The sequence below is a fragment of the Thermobia domestica genome, chromosome 2, assembly GCF_964235325.1.
Source record: "Thermobia domestica chromosome 2, izTheDome1.hap1.1, whole genome shotgun sequence".
Lineage (NCBI taxonomy): Eukaryota > Metazoa > Arthropoda > Insecta > Zygentoma > Lepismatidae > Thermobia > Thermobia domestica.
Genome location: NC_137455.1, coordinates 193,490,683 through 193,516,679, shown reverse-complemented (window position 1 = coordinate 193,516,679; position 25,997 = coordinate 193,490,683). Strand labels below are relative to the sequence as shown.

Genomic DNA, 25,997 nt, shown 5'->3' with positions numbered 1-25,997 from the left:
TATATATATATATATATATATATATATATATATATATATATATATATATATATATATATATATATATATATATATATATATATATACTGTATAACTTTACTAGGTAAGGTAGGATAAAATTGGATCCAAAATTTAACGAAAGTCATACAGCGAAAAAAAAAATATATTTTTGACTATTTAATACTTCATGTTGCTGCAAAACTACGAAAATGAATACAAAAGAAAACTAGAAAGCTAAGAATAACTTGTTTTAGCGAGAGAGAGAAAATAGATACAGCTAGCTCGAATTACCTATATACTTATATAATATGTATGTTCATGTTTCGCAAGTAATTTTCAATCAATATAAAATTTCAACGTAATGAACGCACGATTGATTTTCTCGAATAAAGATCATATGCACCTCTAAGAGCTCAGGAATAAGTTTAATCTATGTTACGGCAGTGAATATACGTATGCGTATGTAATGCATTACAACTTTAGGAACTTGTATAAGAAACAGAATGTACTTAAATTTAGACGCGAACTATGCGAAACATCTGACTTTGAATCTAATTGTTTCGTGATGCAACCCGAGGCCACACATAGCAAAGATGAGTGCCGTAGCCCCCATCACAAAGTTCAGGAATTTTGTGTTATAAGGTGTCAATTAAACACGTAGATGTAAAACGGTAATAAAGCATTTGATCAATTTTAAACAAAATATATTGTAGTAATAATTTACCCTATTTGTTCAGATAATGAACGTTATATTATGCTTTTAAAATGACAGTCAAAACAGAATGTATTGGATAATAAATGAGAAATTGTAAAATTTCAAATTCGGTACGATTAAATACATTCATGCTGCTATGTGTTGCGTTATCCGTTAGAATGTATTGAACAATTCTTATTCTAAGGAAGGAAATAAACTACTGTATAGTACTGAAGTTAATTTAATAGAGTTTAATTTATAGGCAGTACTGAGGCCATATGAGAATGTCTTTTGCTGAAAGTGAAATATGGGTTACTATTAGAATTTTATCCCAGATATGATATACCCACTGATGATTGAAACTAGAACACACGCATGGAAGGCATCAGCACTAGCAAATTAGCTCTGAAGAAGTACACCATACTATAATTCTAAGTCAAGAATAAGGGCAAAAATAAAAAGCAGAAACGACACACTTTATAATAATAATACTTTTACAATTTTAATTTCACCTATTTATTTCGAGACTTTCGAGACGAGACCGAGACGAGACCGAGATTTGGCCCTCGAGACCGAGACCGAGATCGAGACAAGCATTTGTTGACCGAGACGAGACCGAGACCGAGACGGCGATTTTTGACTCGAGACGAGACCGAGACCGAGACAGCTATTTTTAAACCGAGACGAGACCGAGACTGTACAAAGTCTCGTCTCGTCTCGTCTCGATACCATCCCTAGTATTAAATTTCATATCTCGAACATAAGTGACATGAGAGATAGTGTACTCTTCTTCAATAAAATAAAAAGCTACCTCCTTTCTCGTTATGGGATTTGCATTTTACGAAATTCTTTCTTAACCCTTCCTGTTCATATTTGAAGTTTCTAAGTTCAGTGGTTAAGCGTTAACTAATGAATCAGAGATCAAGTCATTTTCTTAAATTAAGATATTAGTTACTTATTCAATTCTTATTTAGTATAGAATTCTTATTTAGCATCAAAGGGCAAATATTATCAGTCCATTTCAGTGTTTGAATGAAAACCGATACTACACCGATTTGTTTTCTGATGTTCATATATTACAACAAGTATTGGAGTGTGCAAAGTAGCATATTTTTAAAAAGTAATTAGTTGTAATCTGTGTAATATTTTATGCAAAGTTAAGGGGTTCCCATAGAATCTATATGTAATTTTTTGTATTTAAAAATTGGACTTCCACTATAAATATCACATATTTCATTAAAGAGCTGCCACAACGTGCAACAGGTTATCTTTAGTGGAAGGAAGCATTAGCGATAATTTTCGACAGAAAACAGTCTTTGACTGCAGTGTTTACGAGTAATTCTTCTTCCAGCAAGCGCTGAATCATGATTCGAAGAAATAAATCTCATACGTTTAATTTCTTTTATGTAAGAATGGCCAAAGAATTTTAATTCCGTTGACTCAATGTTCTGTTTAATGTTGTTGACAATAAAGAACAAGAAACTGCATAATTTATTAGTGCGTATATTCATTAACCAAACAAATAAAAAGATCACTTTAGGGAACTGCATCCACTTTATCTTCGCTTTACTAACTTAGTACCTCAGCCTCCCTAGGTAAAGGCTTGTTGGAAACTAACAACTATTTGTTGCACATCTCTGTAAATTCTCCTTGTGTTTACTATGTTATATTTGGTCTAACACGTGCTAATAATTAATAAATCGTTAGCGACATCTAGGCTCTGCTTACTCTGCTTAATAAGTTTACTAGCGATTGATAATATGTCTCATAAGCCGTTTCACTAATTTTCATTACTGTTGATCAACTGTGTCTTTAAAATATTCTAAATTAATGTTAGTACAACAGTTAAAATATTTAGTGAATCTATTTGTGACACAAAATCATCTCAGTCTGTAAGTAACGTTTATTCCTAAAAGTTACACTGAAAAAGAAAACGAAGTTTAGATTTAAGAGGAAAACAAGGGTAATATGCTTTCATTTGGGACATCATGACAAGACGGTGGATTAAATCGTAGTACTGGGTGAAACACCCTTATTTCCTGTGGCGAAGTACGTCAGTAAATTAGAGTGGTGCTTACTGTTTTCACAGGAGTATGCTCTCACTTACTGACGTACGTTGCCACAGGAAATAAGGGTGTTTCACCCAGTATTACGATGGACACCACAGATATATATAGGACAGTCCAATGTTTAACAAAATTTTAGTGCCAATCCACATGAAGATTACTATCATTAATATACCGAAACCATATTTACATTCGAGCATTAATATTTGTGACCGGAAGTTAGTTGGTCAAAAATAACTTAAAGGTAAAAAATTAGAAGTATTAATAAAGCACGATTTTAACCTATAATGTACAGTGAACAGAAGGCTTCGGTGGATCAACTAGTACTAGTGAACCGAAAGTCATAAAATTTTATTTGTGTTACTGTATACTGTATGTAATGCAAAGAGTAATATCTTCTGTTGTATTATAATAATAAAGGGCTCGTCTCATTGAAATTTCATGGAGGTTTCGGTAATTTTTTAAACCTCTTAGCTATTATAAAAATGTATTAAAAATTCATGATTTATACAAGAGCATCTCTTTTAAATCAATGTCGTATCCTTGAGGTATTGACGATCTGAGCCAGTGAAAAAGTTTAAAAGTAAGTACCGGTATAGGTATTGCTATCGTGGAATACCCTCAGGATAATTCAGGGGAAACATCGGAGACCCTGAGGTAGTAAGTTTTCCTTTGGTTAAGGTTAATATAGATCGTACACTATAAATACCATAACTGTATCAAGGCCAACTATATTACAATACTAGAAGAACACTAACAGTGCTCCTATTATATATTAGAGACTATTGTTTAAATTCATAAACCATACAATTCCAAGCAAACACTGTGCTAAATATATATATATATTTCATGTTTTACGGTGTCCAGTCCTGGCCTTATGCTTGCAACATTGGCTAAAAAAGTACAAACACGCTGACAAAGAGCGAGAGAGAGAGAGAGAGACAGGAGATGTAGAAAGAGCTCATAGGGATTTATGCCCTGGATGCCTGTTGATTGGAAACGTGTTTGTGGCCTCCAACACACAAAAGAGGGTGACCGTATTGTTATGTCAGAAAACAAGAGGATGTCGAGACAACAGCCGGCCAGGCTTTATTGTTCCCAATTCAATCAACTAACGAGTAAAGGATCTCGCCACTGAAACTCTCTTCTCTCTTTATCTCTGCTCCCGTTTTCGCTCCATCCGTCCCTCCCTCCCCCCCTCTCTCTCTCTTCTGGTATTCTTCGCTGCTACGATACATGTAACATATATCGAGACTGATATGGAGTTACTGTTACGAATATTAAATGCATGCAAATTATTTTGGTGCCTTGATATCTAGCACTCAACAGTCATGGATAGAAAGATATAGACTTACTCAAAAGAAAGGAAAAAAAATCATATCTAAGTGAATATATGTTACTTCCGTACTATTATGCTCTTTGTTTCGATAAGAACTTTCGATACTTCTTTTCTCCTTTTTTTTAAATAGAAGAAAAGTGAATAAGAATCAAAGAACTTGGATTAATATTTAAAAAGGAGAAATATTATTTTACGTATTCATATTCAAACATGTATTATTATACGTAATATTATTTTACATATTAATATTTAAACACATTGGACACGCAAATCTTGAGTATTTCCAGAATAAAACATTTATAAGACCTGTTATAAATATTATTATTAAGCATTCTGCCTTTAGGCAGGTCCTGGGACTAATGAGAATTTTTGTTTTCAGTTTTAGATTGGGTCTGGAAATGTTTCTGCCACGTTTCTCGATCTTCAGCTTCCTCTTTTAACTCCCAATATTTCCTCCTATTTTTCAAATCATCCATCAGCTGTATTCTTCTTCTTCCTATTCCTTGCTTTCCTTCCATCTTTCCTTCTATGGCGGTGTGAAGAAGACAATTTCTTCGCAAGATGTGTCCAATCCAATTGGCCTTCATACGAAGGATGTTGTATACAAGTGTTCCTCCAACAAATAGGAAAATGAAATGAAATCAAATCTTTGAGCTTTACGTCCCACGTTTATGCCGACAAGGCTAAAGGAGACGGTGATGATGAGAAATGAATGAAATGGTGGAATGAAGAAAGTGGGAAGAAACGAAAGAACCGCAAAGAAACCCACGCACACGGTGTTTGTCCACCACAATGTTCACTTGACAGGGGTAGGGATCGAACCCTGAGTTCAACGGATAGGAAATAATATATAGAACCCATAGAACCCATAGAAATGTTCTAATATTTCTGTGCTATTTCAGATTATCCATGTCATGTAAAGTCCTCTATCAATTTTTGAAAGGAGAAAGATCTTAACAACTATCTACATGTCATATGAAATTTCTAGTCACCCGGTAGACATTGACGATTAAACATTTTAGTATGGCAAACGCCACTTGGTCTTTACTTTTGTTTTGAATAGCAAAGAAAAATTGCTACTAAACTCTCTAATCTGGCTACTGGATTCAGCCCTGAAATTTTGTGATATAATTTAACAGATTTTACATTAATAATTAATTTTGCAACCCACTTGTAACGCATATATGGTAATATGTTTTATAATAGAATTTTTTAACGTTCGGAATATGAGTATTCTCCAACGCTTTTAAATTAGACCTTTATCTTAACGTAAGCTCGGAAATGTTATCCATAATAAAGCAGTAAACTGGTTAGCTTCGAATACTTATTCCCAATACGTATCATCTTCCATGAGCGAAAGGTAGTGCAAGGAAACCACAATATTTTATCATGATTTTCTTAAAAGTAGTTATGTTTTAGTATAATATGGATATATATTTGTATAATCACATCATTGATAGGTTGTATATCATATGGCAAATGATCATTGAATGTAATAAAATTCAATTCAACTCAATCATGTAGTACAGTAGATTACATGTAGACATATTATAGAAACTCTGTATATATTATAGGACCGTTTAGCTTAACCCTATCTCAAATGGTAAACATTTTTTAGTTTTCCTTTTATATGTAAAACATTCCTTAAACCGACGCAAAGGTCACCTTGTCCCGGAGACAGGTGATAACAAACACGTGGGATGGCATACAAGGTAATTATAGGGAAGAAGCCTATTCATTGTAACAATGATCCCGTAAATTAATATTCGTTACAAATAATACTCATTTTTTTGAAATGAAATTAAATATTTCACTTTAACGTTTCACGATTATACTTTTTAGTTCTATAAGAGACAGATGATTATATCGAGAGAATGATGGTGGAAGAATGGGTAGAATGAGAATGTGGGAGTATCCCGGAAAACCCACGCAACGATGTTGTCCACCATAAACTTACTTGGCCGGAGAGCTTATGCACCAGTGGAAAGCACTCCACCACTAAGTAAGCGTGTTCCATTACTCATCTTTTGAAAGTTATGTATGTATTAGGTTACTTATTTGAAATCATGATTTAAATTTTCACTAATATTGTGAATTCTTTAATTTCAACAGCGATGATTTCTCCTGAAGCCACAAGAAACATTGAAAAGAGCGTACTTTCTAGCGAACAATCACTGAACGTTTACCAACCTTAATTTAATTAATTATTGTTCCATTTTTAATTTTTTCATTTGAATATAATTGAAGTTTTCATGTATGAAAGAAGGAGAATAATGAACTAAAATTCGAAGGAAATTTCCAACACAATAAATTAAGTGTAAGACTTTTTTTTTTCTTTTTTCATATTCTTTGACAGTGAGCGAAGTTAAAAGGTTTCATGAAAGCGTTACCTACAGAACAATAGAGTTATTACGGAGAAATTTTTTCACTATATTTTTCTACTTTTTCCTCTTGCACTTTGAAAACGTTAAATACAATTCATTTTAACTAAAAGTACATTTCAAAAACTTTTAAGGTTTCTGAATTGTACGTAGGGATATTATAACATGTAGATACAAGTATGGAAATAAAATATTTCCGCCAATGACATCTCTCTGCTGATCTAGCACCTTCGTTTTGGGTGCATGTTTGTATAATTTCGGCGCTGAAAAAGAACGCTGAACTCCAACCAAACAACCAACTTCCATCAATGAGGCACTACCAAGCAGGAATGTAACATTCGAATTTTTAGTAGGTATATCGTTTTCAAAAATACGGTATATAGTATACCTATTCATATATACGCTCAATCTTGCGTAGATCAAGGTGAGTTAACGCTGGACTATAAAAATATTAGATGGATACGTTATTGGTAAACAGGACTGACTAAACTAGAAAGTTGTTTCCACAATCTTCTTATGTTCTTCAGCTGACAGTTGGTCAGTAACAAAAAATGATTAAATCTTTCGTTAATCAGAACAAACCCATGTTTGCATTATCACCCTTTCTTATGCTCCCACTTTTGGTTCTTCATCTTATTTTTACTTTCAACACTATATTGGCCCAGTATGTATGACAAACTAAATTAACGATGTCATAATTTTTGTTTTCTGTTTTGCCGAAAATGTACAAGAATTGATTTGTTTTCTTCAATATTTTCAGTTATTTTTTGCTTTGTGTTCATGATATACTATAAGAACCTTCTACAGCACTAATTGTTGACCATATCTGTTCCAGTAAATCTATCTCGTGGCTATATTGTTAGTTCATGTACCTTCGGCAGGGAGATCCACGAACCATTTCGTCTGGAAGTTAATATGTTTTGTACGCCACATTAATCTAGGTCCATGTCCATACAATCTTGGTACTGAAAGAGGCGATAAACTCCAACTAACTAATGGAAATTCAATAATATTCTTTGTTCTATTTTCAAGAAATTCATATTTCTCATTCACACAGAGCTACAAAACAAACCAAGCTCTTAATACAAACAGATCCATATTAAACTAAGAAAACAAAGGGATTGGAAGCACGTCAGACTCTGGGTTGGTAGCGGTCAGGTAGAGAGCACAGCGCCCCACAGTGATCGGAAACTTAGAAAAAGCGGGCAAAAATAGTTTATTCTTAAACAATGGAAGTTGACGGACGCCTCTCTATCATTCTATACGTAATTATCCTTTCTAAATCGATTACAACTACTGTAAAAGTGATACGAAGAACCCCTGCTGCAATACGTGCATATATATATATATATATATATATATATATATATATATATATATATATATATATATATATATATATATGTATATATTTGGTCTAGGAATTAATTCGTGCGGTTGGTACGCACACATTGAAGCTGTAGCACAAACACAAAATACATAAATACCTTAAGAAAAATATTGTCCATCGCTAGCCACCACTTTCGCCCATCTGTCAGGCAATGTACGGATTCCGTGGCGAAAGAAGTCCTCATCCTTGGAAGCGATCCAGTCAGAGACCCATGTTTCGATATCTTCTGAAGAAGTAAACCGCTGTCCAATCAAATCGTTGTTCATGCAATCGAACAAGTAGTAGTCCGAAGGAGCAACGTCTGGTGAATACGGCGGGTGGGGTAAAACTTCCCATCCGACATTTTCTAAATAGGTTTTGACCGGTTTTGCGACATGTGGGCGAGCGTTATCATGTTGAACAATAAGTTTATCATGTCTGTTCTCCCATTCTGGTCGTGTTCTGGCCAGAGCTTGCTTCAAACGCATTAATTGTCGTCGATAACGTTCTCCATTCATAGTTTCACCCGCTTGCAGCAGCTCATAGTACACCACACCTTTCATATCCCACCATATGCACAGCATAACCTTTGCACAGTGACTATCTCGTTTTGGTTGTGATGGACCTGGTTCACCTGGTTTCACCCAGGCCTTTTTTCGTTTAGGGTTCTCGTAATGGATCCACTTCTCATCACCCGTAATAATTCGATGCAGAAACCCCTTTCTGCTCTGTCGTTGAAGCAGCAATTCGCAAATGGTTTTTCGTCTTTCAACGTCTCTGTCTTTCAATTCATGTGGAACCCAATGTGACATCTTTTGAATCATTCCCATGGCTTTCAAGCGTTTGGAGACTGTTGTTTGATCAACGCCTAATGCTGCTGCAAGTTGTTCCTGCGTTTGACAAGAATCCTGCTCGAGCAATGCTGTCAATTCTTCGTCTTGAAATTTTTTTGGCTGTCCAGCTCGCTCTTGGTATGCCAAGCCGAAATCACCACTTCTAAACCGTGCAAACCACTTCTGACACGTTCGCTGAGCTAGAGCATGGTCACCGTACACTTCCACCAAAATACGATGACTTTCAGTCGCACTTTTCTGCATGTTAAAGTAATGCAGCAGGACACCCCGCAAAAACAGTTTATCAGGCACAAATTGCGCCATGTTCACTTAAGTACAAACTGGTGTTGTTGACGCTTTAATCCACTGCCCTATACTACGAACGATACGCGATAACAGGGGTTTGCAACACATGTGTGGATACACGGAACTGTGGGACGCTCCGTTCGTTGCGCCATCTCTTGTCCACCCGCACGAATTAATTCCTAGACCAAATATATATATATCTATATCTATATATATATATATATATATATATATATATATATATATATATATATATATATATATATATATATATACAGGGTGGTCTAAAAGTGTAGAAACTCCTCGCATAAATGTAAAATGCTGCAAAATATAACCAAAGGAACAATGTAGAGGAGATAAAGATGAGGAGAAATTCAGGAAGACACAGAACAGGAAAACCGCCATCTTGAAATCCACTATCGTGAGTCATACATGCAGTTTACAAATTGAAAATATAACATGTTGACGCCTTATGTGAATTGGACATCGCTAGCCAGTACGAAGTTATGACAGGTGTTAATATGCATCCAAGAAGCGTTTACAGGTCCAATGTGCTCTCCCTCTAATTATATGTGCAGCTAATAAAAAAAACGGTGTAAAACAAATGTGTGTTTCGCCTTAGCTTACAAAATTAAAGTTCGCGGTTATGCATACGCACCGTCTTCGAAGAAACACTAATACTTACTGGAATGTAATTTAGTTCAGGATTACGTTGTTTCGGTAAGATTAAAAGATTCAATATAGAATCTTCTTATATACTGCTGTCTGACGTGTAGTATACAGCAGATCCACATGACTGATAGTTTATTACTGCAATATGTATGAGGCTTTTACTACAAATTTGATTCAGGGACGAAGAGCAATCCAAATTTCGTACAAGACAACATACCTTATCCCTTTGTAAGGCTCAAATAGTGGATCTCGATTGCGACCACAGCAACATTACTCATCACGCATTTCCAGTTAGATGGGGCTGACTTCTTCAGCTGCACTTGGCTGCAGCTACTTCCAATGCTCAACCTTTGTACTACTCATGGTCAACTCAATAAACCTTATTTTGCAGATAAGCAAGGATAAGCTTAGAGTGCAGAGCTACTAACAGCGTATATGTAACTTTTGGGTAACACTAACAAACCTATCATATAAATGATGTGATAATAGATAACTAATAAAACTCTTCACTAAAAACAGTATTTGAGTCCGATGTACTATCCAATCGCTTTCATCGACCTCAGAAATGATATAAATGGTTAAAACATATCACATTGTTTGGTTCATTTTTTACTTATTTTTCGGCTCTTTTATTTGTTCATGTTTACATGCATTTTATGAACAACGAAAATATTCCCATGTCCTGAAACTCCGGGTTTGGAAGCAGGAGAGATACTTATAATCAAATATCAATACCGATTTCATAGGCAGCGAGTTGACAAAATGGATTTTTGACCACTTTTTTCCAGAGCAAACCCCATACAACTTGAGAAGCAGTAGAATGGCGGTGTGTAGTGAAGTAAATAGATGACGATAATGTAAAATGGGCGATCTCTTTGGTTTAGAAAGAGAGCAAATTTTTGGCGTTCAGTTATATGATCCAAGCGTAACAGAAGTGACAACTGTGTTGGATGTGTCACGAAATATAGAATCCCGGATGAATACGGCCTACAGAACTCGTGGCAAAACCACATCAACGAAGATAAACAATGGTAGGAAGAAAACCATCTGTGACGGATCCCAGCAAGCATTAAAGCGGGTTGTCACTCACAACCTTGTTGCGAATGCGGTGAAAGTAACAGAGAAACTCTTATCACCACCTCCCACAGCCTGTATCGATAATCATAGCCGCTGCGAGTTACATGAGGGGAGACATACGAGGAGTGTTACAAGGTGGTGCGTTTGCACGACGTCAATGGTGCCGTAATAATAGAACATATACTGCTGGGACTCAAAACTCTGATACAGTCAACAAAATAATCGTTCATTTTATTTCAAACCGCGGTCCATATTTATAAGTGCAGATCCCTAAAGATGCGTATGATCTACAGTTCTCCATTAATCATGAAACATGGTGACTCTGTGGCACTGTGGTCCGCAATATATTGATTTTCAGTATGTCTTCTTCTTATGCTTAAAGGTCGTGTCACTGCCTTGATTATGTTACTATATTAGGGGACCACATGCATCCTGTAGTCCAGTTATTGTATCTGTGTAATGACACCATATTACATGGTGACAATACACCCATTCACATAACTAGAGTTGTTGCGGTTTGGTTTGAGGATCATCGAGATGAAGTTGAACATCTATCTTCTGGCCCGTCCAATCCCTGGACTTAAACATAAGGAACTGGGAATTATATTTTTGAGCTTTCGACATCTATGGCCATTCTTAGCCCGTCACGCATGAGGGAAAACGTGCCTCTGTGATCACACTGCCTGAGTAAGTAGAGAATCAAGAAAGCAATTGGCAGGAAAGAAGGTGCCCAGAATTGTTCCCTTTCAACTCTTACATATCAGTATTTCTTTTCACTCCTACGGAACAGTTGCAGATGACAGAAATCCTTACCTTTTGTAGAACAACTGGCCATTTTGCTATCCTAGTTACAAACACTGTTTAAACTATTCACCGCTTTAATTTACTTTCCAAGAAAGTTCGCGAACTCAATCCTCCATTTTTCCTTTTTCTTTTTTATTCTTGATTTTTCTTCTTGCTTGTATTTATTTTCATGTTCAGTTTCCGTTTACTTTCCGTTTACTTTACGTCTTTCTGATAGTGTCTAAGGAAATGTAGTGATAAAAGTCTTTCTCATTGCTGTACTCCACTTTCTTCCTGTATCCCTCTTTATAGTCAAATGGCTCATGTGTGTGGTCTCTGGGTTTGACCTTCAATAAGACATTTTTCTTAGGTACATCCAAATATGGAGTGTTTCAATCAGTTAGTCTCTTTTTCATTTTATTATTGTGACCAAACGAAATATGGTGGAACGTTGTTAGTGATATTGAAGTGTACACTGGAGTTCAAAGTTTGTTTTGACATCTGGCAACACTTGAAACCTATACCTACTTGAGAATGGCGCCATTAGACAGAAAAGAAATCTCGTGTTGTACAATAGTATCTTGAAACGAAGTCGCCCACTATCGTGAAGAGAATCTTCAGAAAAGAGTATAAGTATTCATGTGTTCCGGATAAAACTGCACTCGAAAGGTTTGTGAAGCAATTCTGTGCCACGGGACGCGTGACAAGGCAGAAAAGCCTGGAGAGAGCCTCGCGTTCGCACACCCGGAAACATCGAAGCCATTCGCGCAGTGTTGTGAACTCACCAAGGAAGAAATCACTGAGACGTTTGTCTATGGAAAACAAAGTATCGTTGACTAGCTCCTTGCGTATATTTCGGCAAGATTTGAAGATGCTCCCCTAGAAAATTCATGTATTCCAGTGGTTAACGAACACTAACCGTCCTAACAGGAAGATGTTCACACGTGAATTCGGTGATCACGTGGAAAAAATCATGATGTGTTGGATAAACTGTGGATGGTTTACGTCATCTCACGGGAGTCGTAAACAGATAAAATGTTCCTTTCTGGGGACTGCAAAATCTACACGTGATCGAGGAGACCAGCCTTTACCCGACCAAATTGTTAGTGTGGTGTGCACTGCCAATTAACGGATTGATTGGTCCCTTGACTTGAAGGACACGTCATTGCGGAAAATTGCCAGGAAATGTTGATGACATTTTTGCTTTCTGAATTGCGACAGAAAAGGTTCCCATTACGTCGACAGTGGTTTCAACAGGACTGGGCTAGACCCCACACGACTGCACAGTTGTCCCCATTCCAAGTACCAGGATCGAATGGTGTAAAATTGATTTCCAACGCATTTAATTGAGGATTTTCCTGGCCACTCACCAGTCCTGACTTAAACCCCTGCAATTTTTCCTATGGAGTTTTTGAAGAAGAAAGTGTTTGCTAGGGCTTGTACGTGCAAGATTTTGAGGTGAATTTCAGAGACTCAGGAAATTAAGGTATATTACTAAAACAAATTACTACAAAAAGAATTAAAGTAAACTGTCAAATGTCAAACATCGCAGAGTGGAATGAATGCCAGGTAGTCGTCCTAGCGAAATGATAAAAGCAGAGATATTGTTAGTGGCCGGTTGATATTATGAATATGCTATCACTTGCCATGCCAAAAGATGAAATTTGAAAAAAGATACGTGAAATAATAAATAGAATATGGTAGAAATATCTGAATGGAATCTCTATGTAACGAATATGTAACAAAATATTGGGAAGACATAGTGAACTTACTTTCTCACTTTCCTGAAAGAAAAAATGGTCCCCATCCCTCGCAATGAGAATAAATAAACTCGAAGCGTTTATTACAGTAATGAATGCATGTAGTGTGTGTCAGTGTAAAAATACGAGTATTCACAGAACATGATCTATAAATTTGGATTGCACAATTTTGTAAAGAAAATGGTTTACACGTGATTTATTGACATAGTGATATTTCTCATATTTCATGTACAAATGACCTCAGCCAATGGCTAGAAAATGGAAGGTTCCTGTTATTTATTGCAATCTACTCTAACTTCATTGAAATATGTTAAGTTTTATCAAACCAGAATCAAATATACAAATATACTCATGATGAATAGCTCCCCAAGACCTTAAGTCCATCTACCTGGTCCGTTGTCTCAACAACAAAAACTAGTTCATGATACTATATTCTGTTCATCTGTAATAATGTTGAACATATCGAGAGAAAGTGTTTATTCAGAAGTTGACAGGATCTTCGTGTTCATTACATGAGAGAAAGCAGAAAAAACATAATCCACATGCTATCATAGGGCAGAAAGCCTGAAAGCGCAAACTATATCAGATGAGAAAACGATGTGAAAAAAACGAAACCAAATTTTTGCCACATGTGTGAAAAATTGAAGATATGGTTTGTAACAACAATAGTTTAACAAGACGGAAGTTTTATATAACATTTACCAAAACTTAATTGAATAAGAACAATCTGAATTTTTTTTATCTTACTCCGAGGATCCTAGCCCCAAGTTATAACACTGCCTCGCCAATATAATAAGAGAGAAAGACAATAAGAATAACAGAAATGAATTAGGACCTATTCTCAACATTTGCGTAATGATAAGAACATGAAAAACTATTGAGGACAAGTCGTACGATCGTGGACGTTTAAGACTGATGAAAATTCTGGGCATTCGAGTGTTAATTTTATGTTATTAATTTTGTATCATGTGCTAAAAAGGAAATATTGATTTTTGAAATTTAATAGAAATGAGAGCCTGTGGAAAGCAAAACAGCTAGCCATTGTAGTGAGAACATTATTCTTTAAAAGAACAGTTAATGAGTTGATTTTTTCTCTTTCCGTTTCAATTGTCTCGGTGATAAATTGACTTTAGAGTATTCATTGTGTCAAATGACTCGTTACCACACAGGTTCTTTTTCTTTGTTGCTATCTTAGCATAAAAAATGCATAATGCAAGTGATGTGCATAAACAAAAAGAGAAGAAAGAAATAGAGAATTTGCAAAATTCTGAAGAAAGTCCCTAAATTAAATATATTTTTCTCTTCAGAAACCATGCCGATGTACATGCTAAATTATCGAGTTCTGTAGTCTCGTCAGCTACAAGTGTAACAGGTTCTTCTATCGACACCACTTTAATTAAAAAAAAAAAATCTCTCTTTGACACAATATACCTTACAAATTCGTGTAAGAATGACAGTGATGTAGCGAATCCTCTCTCTTCCTCCATTTCTCAAGAGGCCACGGTGGCTTAGTGGTAGAGCTTTCATCTCTGGTGATGGGGTCCTTGGTTCGATCCCAGCTCGCGTCAAGTGAACTTCGTGGTGGACAAACACTGTGTGCGTGAGTTTTCTCGAGGTTCTCCCGTTTGCTCCCACTTTCTTGATTCCACCATTTTATTCATTTCTCTTTATCACCGTCTTCTTTAGCCTAACCGGCATAATCGTGTTTAATAAAACTTAAAAGATTTCATTTTTTTATTTTTCAAACAGAGGGAAGCAATAAAATAAATCTTACTGATCCTGGTTCTCGGCTACAGTTATCTTCAAATGATGTTGACAATGAAATCAGAAATTTCAGAAAAGAGCAGAGTATTAATAGCTTGAATTTCTTCAATTCAAAACGTGATTACCGTGATAAAACAATACGTGCCTCAAAACAAATATTTTTCCAAAAAGTTACCTAATGGAAAAGTGAAAAAAGCGCGAGAAGATTCTCAATTCTGAAAGCACTAGTAAATTATTCTGTATTTCCTATAAACTATTTCATGGCGGTGATAATTCTTTTACATTAGGTCTTAGTGGTTGAAAAACGCAACGGGACGGGCCGAACATGAGCGCAATAATGAACATCGTGAGTGCACAAACAAATTTCTGAGAGGAAGTACTTTGGAAAAAATATATTAGGCTTTACACTAACAGTATCTACAGGAGAGTAAATATTGGAAGCAAGTATTAAAGTGAGTTGTGATATTAAATTTCTAGGTGTTCGTGGTCTGCGATTTCAAGTTGGGGAAGACAATGAAATTTTTGGTTCGAACGAAAATGGAAATTATGTGGGAGTTTTAGAACTTGTAGTTGAATACGACTATTTCTTGAAAACTCATGTCAAAAGACACGGTAATGTAGGGACTGTCAAAAACAACTTGTTATGAATTTATTGATCAAATACATGTAAATATCTTGAATGTTAAAGTGTAGAAAGTTAAGATATTTAAATATTATTCTATTACAATCGATTCTCTCCTGATATTACGAATTCAGATCAGCTAACTGCAATATCCAGGTATATACGAGAATGAAATCCAGGTATGTACGAGAGAGATTCATAATATTTATAACACTTTGTGGCCATGCAGCAAGTGACTTAGAGAAAAAAGTTGTGGATGCTTTATCATCCTTGAACATTTCCACAGAAGACATGAGGGGACGATGTTATGACAATGCATCAAATATGGCCGGACATAATGCAAAAGTACAAGCTAGAATTCAGAATTACAATCCATTTTTTGTATTCGTCTTATATTCTGAACATTCATTAAACTTCGTAGGTGCTACTAGTGGTGCTTTCCGTACTAGTCCTGCTGTTCGTCTTTATGCAGAAGCAAACCAAATACTATTAGTTTATCGTTGTAAGACTTACAGTCCATACGTACTTCTGGTGTTTCTAGCCTGCTCTGCAGCTTTCCGTAGCGTGGTGGCCGATTTACGACCAGTATGTAGCACGTCCTCAGAATATACGCCTGTAGTGCAAGCTTATGAGAATCTTATAGCTGAATAATATGAATGGCCGTCTCTCTCTTTTTTTTTAATGTTCTTGCTCTTCCATGATGGCGGTTGATTCAACCTTCGATTGTCACCACACACTAAACAGCACACAAGTTCTAGAGTGGTACCTCGATTTTAATTTGTTTTATACGGACGGTTCGAAAGGTGAGAATTCTGTTGGCTGTGTCTTCATCATAGATGAGGACAGCTCAAAGTTTAGTCTGCATCGCTTGTGTTTATATTTATTACAGAAATAACAGCAGTTAAGTTAGCCTTCGAGCTTACTCTTATGTTTCGCTATGTCAAATGCTTGTCTTCACTGACTTACAAAGCGTTTCTATTCATGACCCTACAGAATGTGTTTAAAGATGCATTTCTTAGGCCAAGATATTCTTGTAAAATACTATCAGCTAGAACAACAGGGCTGTGACGTCGTCTGGTGGGTATCGGGATATATCGGAATCTGGGGAAACGAACATGCTGACACAGCAGCCAGAAGGCCGCATTGACAGTTCTTGCACTGGAGCACTCTTTCGTGCCCTGATGTTAGTGGCTAGTTTCTCTGAGAGTGGCAAGCAGAATGGAACCACGCGAACAAAATAAATTATACTCAGTTAAACCTCTCTTTGGTGGGGGGGGGGAGAACTGTCAGACTTCGTAGCATACTAGTTAACGAGATGAAGTGATGCTGACACGCTAGCGTGTTGGACAGTCACATATTATGCAATCCTATATAGTGCGTAGCACTAAATGTCCGTATTGCGAAGACTGTATGGTCCCACTAAGTATTCGACAAATTCTTGTTGAAGGCTCATAATAATCAGACTTCATAGAACATTTAAGAATGTCTTAAAATCTTAGGTTCTCGAAGATAATGCGAAGATTTCATATTAGATTTTTCTGTTATATATTAATAATATTGTTATTTTTAAAATTATTTCCTTGCGTATTTTGTTTAGTTCTATTTAGTCTTCTTACAACCTCTGTTTTAATTTTTATACTTTATTCTCTTTTAATGTCTAAGTTTTAATACTTTGATTTGAATTACATTTTTTATAAGGTGTTAGTTTGATTTTTTAATGTGTAGTTTGTGTCAGACATTGACCTTATCGTGGCGAGAACAAATAGCCTCGTTGTTGGCGTCCTCATTAAATCATAATCATTCTTTAATTTCGTGTATCCTCCGGACACCATTATTCAAGATTGTTGACAACAGTGTGAACGTATACATGGAACAGCGTGTGGTGATAAAAGTTTTAGTGAAGGGGGACATAAAACGACTTGAAATTTACGGAAGACTTCAGTCACAATACGGTGATGGAACAGCAGCAATATGTCACTTGAATGGCACAAGACTTCAAAGACGTCTTTCACTGACGATCCTCGTAGCGGGTCCTGGCCCACATCAGTCGTTCAAGGGAACATTCAATCCATGGAACAGATTATCATAAACATACGTTGTACAATCATCTACAAAAGTTCTTTCCGTTTAGTAAGATTTATTTTGGAAATAATTGTGATATGGCTGGAACGTACAGAAAATTACATTCTTTTTAATGTATTGAAAACTGTACTCAAATTGTCCTTCCATTCTGAAGTTATTTACGAAATTAATTCCATCAAATACAAAGAACTTTTTTCGCTGACTGTATAACACGTCGTGAAATTGAAAAGATTGTAATACTTATTTCGTTGTAAACAGTAAACTCTATTCTTCATAACCATTTGCTTTCCTAAGAAGTGAGTGTACGCTGGGTTTCAAAATAGCTTTCTGTTTTTGACTGTTACAGAAGAGTTGAAGTCTACACAAGCTTAAAGAACTGCTATGACAAGAAATGCCAGTATTTTTTGAATAGCATCTTCACATGCAATGAGACATTACCACAACGATGATGAAGTGAAGCAGTCTGTTCTAGAATGGTTTAGACGTTCTGACAATTCTTTTATGCCGAATTCTTTCAGGCATTATTAAAGCACGAGGATGTGTAACTGAAGCAGAGGGTTATGTGGAAAAATAAATGTAGTTTCCACTACCTGATTTTTCATCATTTAAAAAAAAAAAATACTTGAGTGACTTGTATGTCCCGTGTAGGTCCGCAGCCACTCAATTTGCATATTTAAAAATCCTAGAGATCTTTCATTTTTCACTACAATCGTCTGTAATCTTGAGCACAATAATCCGTACTATACCATCTCTCGTATTATCAATCAAACATAAACACAAAACAGCCGTAGTGCACGAATATTCAGTTTTATAATCCCACAAAGATTAGATGCTTCCGTACATAGATACATCAATTATTTTGGCACATACTTGAAATCATATTTTCCCACTTTCGCCTCAGTACATTAGAATGACATTTCTTTACCGTTGTTCTCTTCAACCCTTAGACTACCATTTTTTTACATCAATGTGAGGGTTGCTTGATATATACATTCATGAATAATTTGATCTAGAAATTCCTGACATCTGCAGACAGTTTTCGAAACTATACAGTCTCCTGGCCACATTCCAACCCTAGAAACAATAACGTATGATTTTGGAAATAAAAGTCCAAAAGGTATTTTAATTATTCCCATGGGACATAGGCATACTGCTGGTAGTTTGAGGGTTAGGCAATTTCAATATTTTATGTTCAAAATTATAATATATCATTAAAGACTATATGGTATCAAAATAACAAAAAAAAATGGAAGTTTATTCGTTCAAAATTGTTTTAATACAAACGTTCCCATTGATATTACTGGTTGGGGAAAGTGAGAAATATTGGAGACAGTAAACATTATGGGCATAGTCCAGAGGTCTCTATAGTTGTATAGACATATGTATGTTTCAATCTTGCCAGGGCACGGTACTACGCTGCAAATCTTGGAATCTTTCTATTCCTTGTTACTCTAGGTTGCAACATCCAGGCTATTGAGCACTGTGTCAACGTATTAGTGGTTGTATCCAGTCACATGTAGCCAGAAGGCCTGAATGACCTTCGCTTCAACATGGTGTTAGCGCGAAGGTAATATCCGAATTTGAAGTTAATGAGAATTGAAGATTCCAAATGACTAAAGAGTCTAGCTCTAAGGTTCATAAAGGTATGGAGACAACGATTTGCAGGCATATACGCGCAGTGGCTACCAAATACATATTGATAGAAACTGAGAGTTGCGAACTTGAGGAACTTGTTTCGCCCTGTGGACTACCAGTGCCTGTGGAGTGGTCCTGTAATACATGAATCTTTGAAGTAGTATAGCGTGATAAGAAATGACATACTCTGACGGTTGATATTCTTCCATGATGATTTGTGCACTTCTCAACTACTCCGAATTCGAGTCCTGGTCGTGGTTACGATCACACACTGGTCTCCGCCTTTGTAACTTTGATGTTGTAAAGAAGCAAAACACAAAAACTCGAAAAAAACTTAGAGCTCGACTGCCGCAAAGTTTTGACAAACATACTTTAAACTTTTACCATTCGAATTACTCCACCAAAAATGCAATTTCTCAAAAATACTTCTCTTAGAATATGGTTTTAAAAATGAAAAAAGTAGAATCTTCGAAATCATTTTGCAGACTGAAGATATTTCCTCATAACTTTATTTTTCATGAGTGGCAAGAGCACTAGGGCTAAAGAACAGATTGTTATCTCTATATTATGACTGCTGAATAATTTATCGTCAACCTTCTCAAGTTTTTTCAGCACTCAAATATAAGGACAATTCTTAGAACTTGTTAATAATACTTCTATATTATTGATTCTACTGAGTTCAACTTTCTAAGCAAGACAAAACTAAAAGAAGAAACATATTGTAACATATTTTTAAGAAGTATTACATGACACCTATCTAGATAAAATATTTGTTGATTCACTTTGCTAAATCTCCATAAATGTTGAAAGAGGTATCTGATTATTTTAAGTAGAACGAGATACATTCCCGAAAGGCATACAAGAATTCCATTTATTTTTTTACCTTTAAAGAATCGTCACATTCCGTAGTTTAGTAGGAGAGACATTATACATTCATGATATATTTGAAACAACAATGATTTTTATCGTTAATAACTTAAAAGTGCTAGACAAAAGCTATCCGTGGATTCATTAAAATGTCAAGTTTTAGAAGAGGATTTACCTTTCTGTCACTCTCTTGGTAACACAAGCCTTTCGCTCCAACACATGCAAACAAGGTATTTTTATCTTGGTCGCAGCCGCAGTGTCAAAGTAAGATTAACTTTATTTTGAAAGTTTTATAAATAACTTTATACATATGCGCTTCAGTCTCTATTCATGATAATAAAAATGTTTTCGTTCTATTACTACAGCTTAGACTAAACGGATAGCAAGTATATTGTTAACAAATATATATATATTTTTTTTAAATTTTGTAAGTTGTTATCTGAAAAGAAAAAAACTGCTTCAAAAATTAAGCAGTTTGAATATTTTTTCTTAAAGATAAGTTCTAGTCCAGTCTTTCCCAACTGGGTATTCTGTGACGTCACACTTTGATTCTCGAATTCTCAGTAAAATAACAAAGAGCATCAAGATGACAACAAAGCTAGCGTTGATAGATAATAGTGACAGGTAACTAAGACGTACTGATTTGTTTCGCAGATACATATACTCGTGAATTAGTGACTAATCTTCACTACAACATTTGTTTATTCCTTTCCATCTATCACGTTTCAACTCCTCCTTTGATCAACATTCTTTCCTCCCCTCATAGTGAAAGCCTGCTCCTATTTCATACATCGGCAAGTCATAAATCATTATCCTATAGACCAGTAATTTCGAATTACTTCAGAGCTGCTGTTAGCTTTTCTATTTTTAAGTCAAGATACGCATCTTACACCTTTCACTTTTGGTATTTGCGAGGTAGTAATAGTATTAGGGAGATAGGACAATGTTAACAACAATTAAATTACAAACCTCTATTTATGTTATAAAAATACAATATACAGTACATACATACAGAGTGCCATGGAGTATATATATTTTACAATCATAAGATGTAAATAATGCCGTGGACATCTAAATTTATTCTACAGACCTTTGAAAGTCTGAGTACCATCAATTCAGGAAAACTGCCCTAGGCTATTTACTAACACAACTACGTGGGTCACTAAGTCAGTAGGAAAAAAGTAGATGGAGTGAAACTTGGACTTACAAGGAATGAAACTTGTTAATTCCTTGTAAGTCGAAGGAAGTGTAAGAAGCTGAGATGAAGAGATAAATTAGGAATTACTATTTCACATACTACGAATTCAAACACTAAATCATTTTGACTTCCTTATACAAACATTCACTTCGCATCTCAATTAATATATAAAAGATATAAGAAGCTGATTTCTCAACAGTATCAAGAATCCAAATTCGTAATAGATGCATATTTTATTATAAGGAAATTTACATTATTTTGAGTTAACTCATATGGTTCTGGAAAGTATCACTAAATCAATGGCACTTACGTACTAGCTTTTCTTTCTTCCACAACTCATTAAGAAGATAGAAGTTATAACGGATTTCAAGCCCTATCTCCACATGATCAAAAATTATTTTTAATTTTTTAGTTCTAGTTTCTTAATTTCATAATAATGTTTGACGATTGATATATTATCAAGTATTCGGAAGAATATTGTCTTCAGATTATTGTTCTCATCAGTGGTTTATTGTCTTATGTTAAAATTTCTTTTAAAATTCTATTAAAAGAATCTTTACTTCACATAAAATAATTATTATGGCTTCTGCTATCAATGTTCTTTTCATTCTTGTTGAAATTAAAATTCAGCAATAAAAATTCAAGACTACGTTTCGGTAGAAAGTTGAAGAATTAAGTTTATGCATTTTGCAAATGAGATGGCTTTTAAGGAAGGGCTTTGGGAAATATGGGGTAATAATAAATATGAAACAGACAAAAAAAAGTGGTGGTGATTGGAACGAAATTTTCTGTATTAAATATACGAGCAAGAGTAGATATAGTATAATAGATGACTTACTTTCGGTACCTAAGTAGAACTATTAGCGAGGACATTAAGAGCTAACGATCTTTCTCGTGGTTATATGATTACCGTACACGCCTTCGAGAAGAAAGTATGATTTCGATTCCGAGTGGGGACTCACATGGTTCAGTTCTTACGTTAAGCTGTAGTTCAAACAAACCAATAATAATAATAATAATAATAATAATAATAATAATAATAATAATAAGAAGAAGAAGAAGAAGAAGAAGAAGAAGAAGAAGAAATAAAAGTAAGGTTGGGAATGGCAAAAGCGTTTATGAAGAGCGATGTATGTTGTGGATCTTTGAATAAACATTTTAAAATAAATACTTATCAAAAAATTAATGTGATGTTATTTTAGTTTGCTGTGTAGAAGCATTAGCGTAACCTGACAGGAACGAAAAACAATTAGTGACTTTCAAATTTGGATATAAATAATAATAGATAAAATTAGCTAAATCGAAACTAAAACTAATGAGGAAATACTTGTAATAATACAAGAGAAGACTTACAGAATATTCACAGGATACAGAATGCTATTAATTACTAAATGAAGAAGAGAAACAGGTTGTAACGTCGTTTATGAAAAAGTTGTTTTGAAAGAATGATATAAGGTATGATGGAAGGGAAAAGAAGGAGATGGTAAAATTGATGAACAGTACTAAATAGATAATTACGGATGATAGGGCATGAAGATTCTCTGTTTGTGGCAAATGGCCTTCAGTGAAGGCAGGAAACTTACTAATGATGAAGATGATTATTATGAATTTCCTTGTATAAACTGAGGTTTTGTAAATTAAGCATATTTCTTTGGAATAAAGAAGAGTTTCAAAACGGATACTATCATTCCTTCACTAAGCAGCAGCCCTTATGATTATGCTAAATATTTTAAGTCTAACAAAAGTTCGATCCAATACCGACGAACAAAGGGATGTAAAGAGATTTAATTTCTATTGTATAACTCCAAATAATGCATGATTCTAAAGGATAAAATGGTTTTCAGTCTACTGTTAGGTTATTCGTTTTGTATGTAGGTATTCTTTCTCATCTCTGTTTCCCATTTATTTATGAATACCATTATTATTCAATATTATTTCTAAATACAGTAAATTAACGTTTCCCCTAAGATAACTATCTGATTCTTTTAACCTACAGGCTAAAATCATGGTATGTTAAACTAAGAATTTCATTTTACATATACGTATGCTTCCGTCTACTGACGCAACAATAATTTTTTGTAATTGTGATATGTAAAAATATTACAGATACTAAATATATGTGCACTTCACAACTCTAGATAGAGATTTTCGTGTAATAGTGTAGTTATTTTCTGACTTCAGCGGTCACTTTAAAAAGAATACCATAATACCATCTTTTAGATGTACACTTATGAAGTCCTCGATTCTCTACAGAATCAAATCCTTCAATAAATGCAAAGCTACAAATATCAGAGTTCACAAATTTACGACGTATTTGATTCTGAATTATAATTCAAAGCTTTCGAATAAAGTGTGTTTAAATTACTGTGTTAAGTATATAAATATCCAATGTAAAAATATACAACAGCACCTATATTGAAATACAACGAGAATTGTAACTTTGGAACTTTGACATTTATTTTCGTCAATTTTATTTAAGTCTTCTAACCGCGTGCTCTGGAGAAGAAGTTACATAATAACAGAAATAAGGCACTGTCTTGCTTTAAATGCGTAGCTATATTTTTAAAGTATCAGATATATATCTTATTCTTACCTTCCTTTGTGTTTGATTGAAACATGACTTCGCTAACCTTATTTTCTTGTTGGAAATTCCGAATTTTTCTGAGATGTTATCCTTTTAAACGAATCATAGGCTTTCTTAAAATCTAAGAACAGTTGGTGAACTAGGTAATGTTCCTACTATTTCTCTATTCTCTGACTGATGTACAATATTTAGTCCAATGTTGACACATTACGCCTGAAATCACATTCATTATCTCCGATTATTTCAGCTATGTACAGGGTTGACGTGCTATAAAGATGTTGGAGACATAACAGGGTTTAGCAGAAATATCCCAGATTTACAAACTTAGTTTTGTTTTATCACACAAATAAAAGTGTCTTATCATAATGGGACCGTTTATGTTAAATTCAAATATGTAAGTAGTTTTTGCCCATCGTCTATAATGTTCACGTGACACCCGGGAAACCAGAAAATCAAACTTACATCAATAGTTAGTTTTTTTTTTTTAAAAAAAAAAAAGCACACTACTTCCACCATATCGTAGAAATATGACTCAGAAATCATTATACTAGCAATAATCCAACCTAAATGCCGAAATAGTTTGCCGCTCCATGTTTCTGGCCTTGGGCCTAGAAATTTTAAAAGCTGCATTTTTAGTAAAATTCTTCAAGTTTGTGGCTGCGTCACCGCACCAGACTATGTACATGTTAGTACGTTAACTTTACTATTCTTCTCCTTCGGCTTCGCCCACTCGAACCTTCAAACCCAAGGCTAGGTGGGTCCGATGTCCGCAACCTCCGAAAAACCAACCAATTAAGGAAAGGAAGACCAAAGAAATATTACGGTTAAGTTCACAAAAAGGTTTAAACAGTATTGTACAAATGTTAAAGGATTTTTTCTAACAAAAACTCAACTTTCATAAAATAATAATACACATAATGTATTTTCTTATCTTATAAACAAGGTTTCTAAAAAAACTGAGTGGAAAGGTTTATATCCTTTTATTTGTAAATTCTCTTCCGAGACTCTTCCGTTTGAATTATCAAAGCAACAGAAATGAAAGGAAAAGTACTACGTTCAATGCACCTGTTCTTTCTATTTCACTTTCAGCTTAAGTTAAATGACAAGTATCGCATGAGCTAAAACACACTGTCACAACATAATCTACTCCATGGGCCAAAGTGATAAGAAAACAAGCAAACTTCATAACTGCAAGTTATTCTTTGGTACTGCCAACAATACATCAAGCTGCGGAGAGAAAGAAAGAATTTAATGTTACGTAATGAAATTCAATAAATCACTTTCTCAAATAATCTGCGCACACTTAGTCAAACAGGACCAAAACTCTACAAACATTAAACACAACATAATGGAAAAAATAGAAAATATAACTAAAGAAAAAATAATTTAAGAAACGAGATTATAACTCTTACCATGCCTACCCACAAAACATTTGTATCGTGTGTAAGCTTCCTGTGTAAAACGAAAATATATCTTTTTTCGAACGTGTAATTAACTCAACTATATTATCAAAACCAAAACTTTAAATTATAGTTAACTTTTACGTGACTTTGGAGACAAGTATTGAAGTAAATTATTCCCACCAACAGGTATTTCAGTATTGCCATTTCTTTCCTATAAAAAAATCCAGAAACTCAATTCCTTCATAACATAAACAGTACTTTTGATTCCTTTCGTAACTCAGCGTTATATCATTGACCTGTTTATAGGAAACACAATGCGCAGATATAAAAAAATGATTGGCAGAACACTTCTCCTCACGTGTTACTGATAATAAGACAATAACATATATAATATTATGATTTCTTTCTTAGTAAGAGATTTATATGCAACGGAAAGTGCTAATTCCAAACACTGAGGGGATGAAACCATAACCATAATACAATACGTGGCTTTCAATACATAAGGGCGTAACTAACATTTTACAACTTTTACAGGAGGAGCAAAGGAAGATTTTCTGGTATG

The 25,997-nt window shown here is 34.8% G+C and overlaps 2 protein-coding genes across 6 annotated transcripts in view; one reads left to right on the top strand and one right to left on the bottom strand.

The window, feature by feature from the left end:
• Positions 1 to 25,997, top strand: part of LOC145678340 (orexin receptor type 2) — an 844,605-nt gene that overhangs the window by 564,318 nt on the left and 254,290 nt on the right. The gene's annotated exons all lie outside the window — the stretch shown is intronic.
• LOC145678339 (uncharacterized) overlaps positions 1 to 25,997 on the bottom strand; it is a 317,750-nt gene that overhangs the window by 67,411 nt on the left and 224,342 nt on the right. For 4 of the 5 annotated variants that reach the window (XR_014130361.1, XR_014130360.1, XR_014130359.1 and 1 more), the window contains one exon: positions 21,231 to 25,259. The exons of the other annotated variant lie outside the window; for it this stretch is intronic. The gene's annotated coding sequence lies outside the window, so the exon portion shown is untranslated. Of the gene's footprint in view, positions 1 to 21,230; positions 25,260 to 25,997 lie in introns of those variants that run through there. 5 annotated transcript variants of the gene reach the window in all.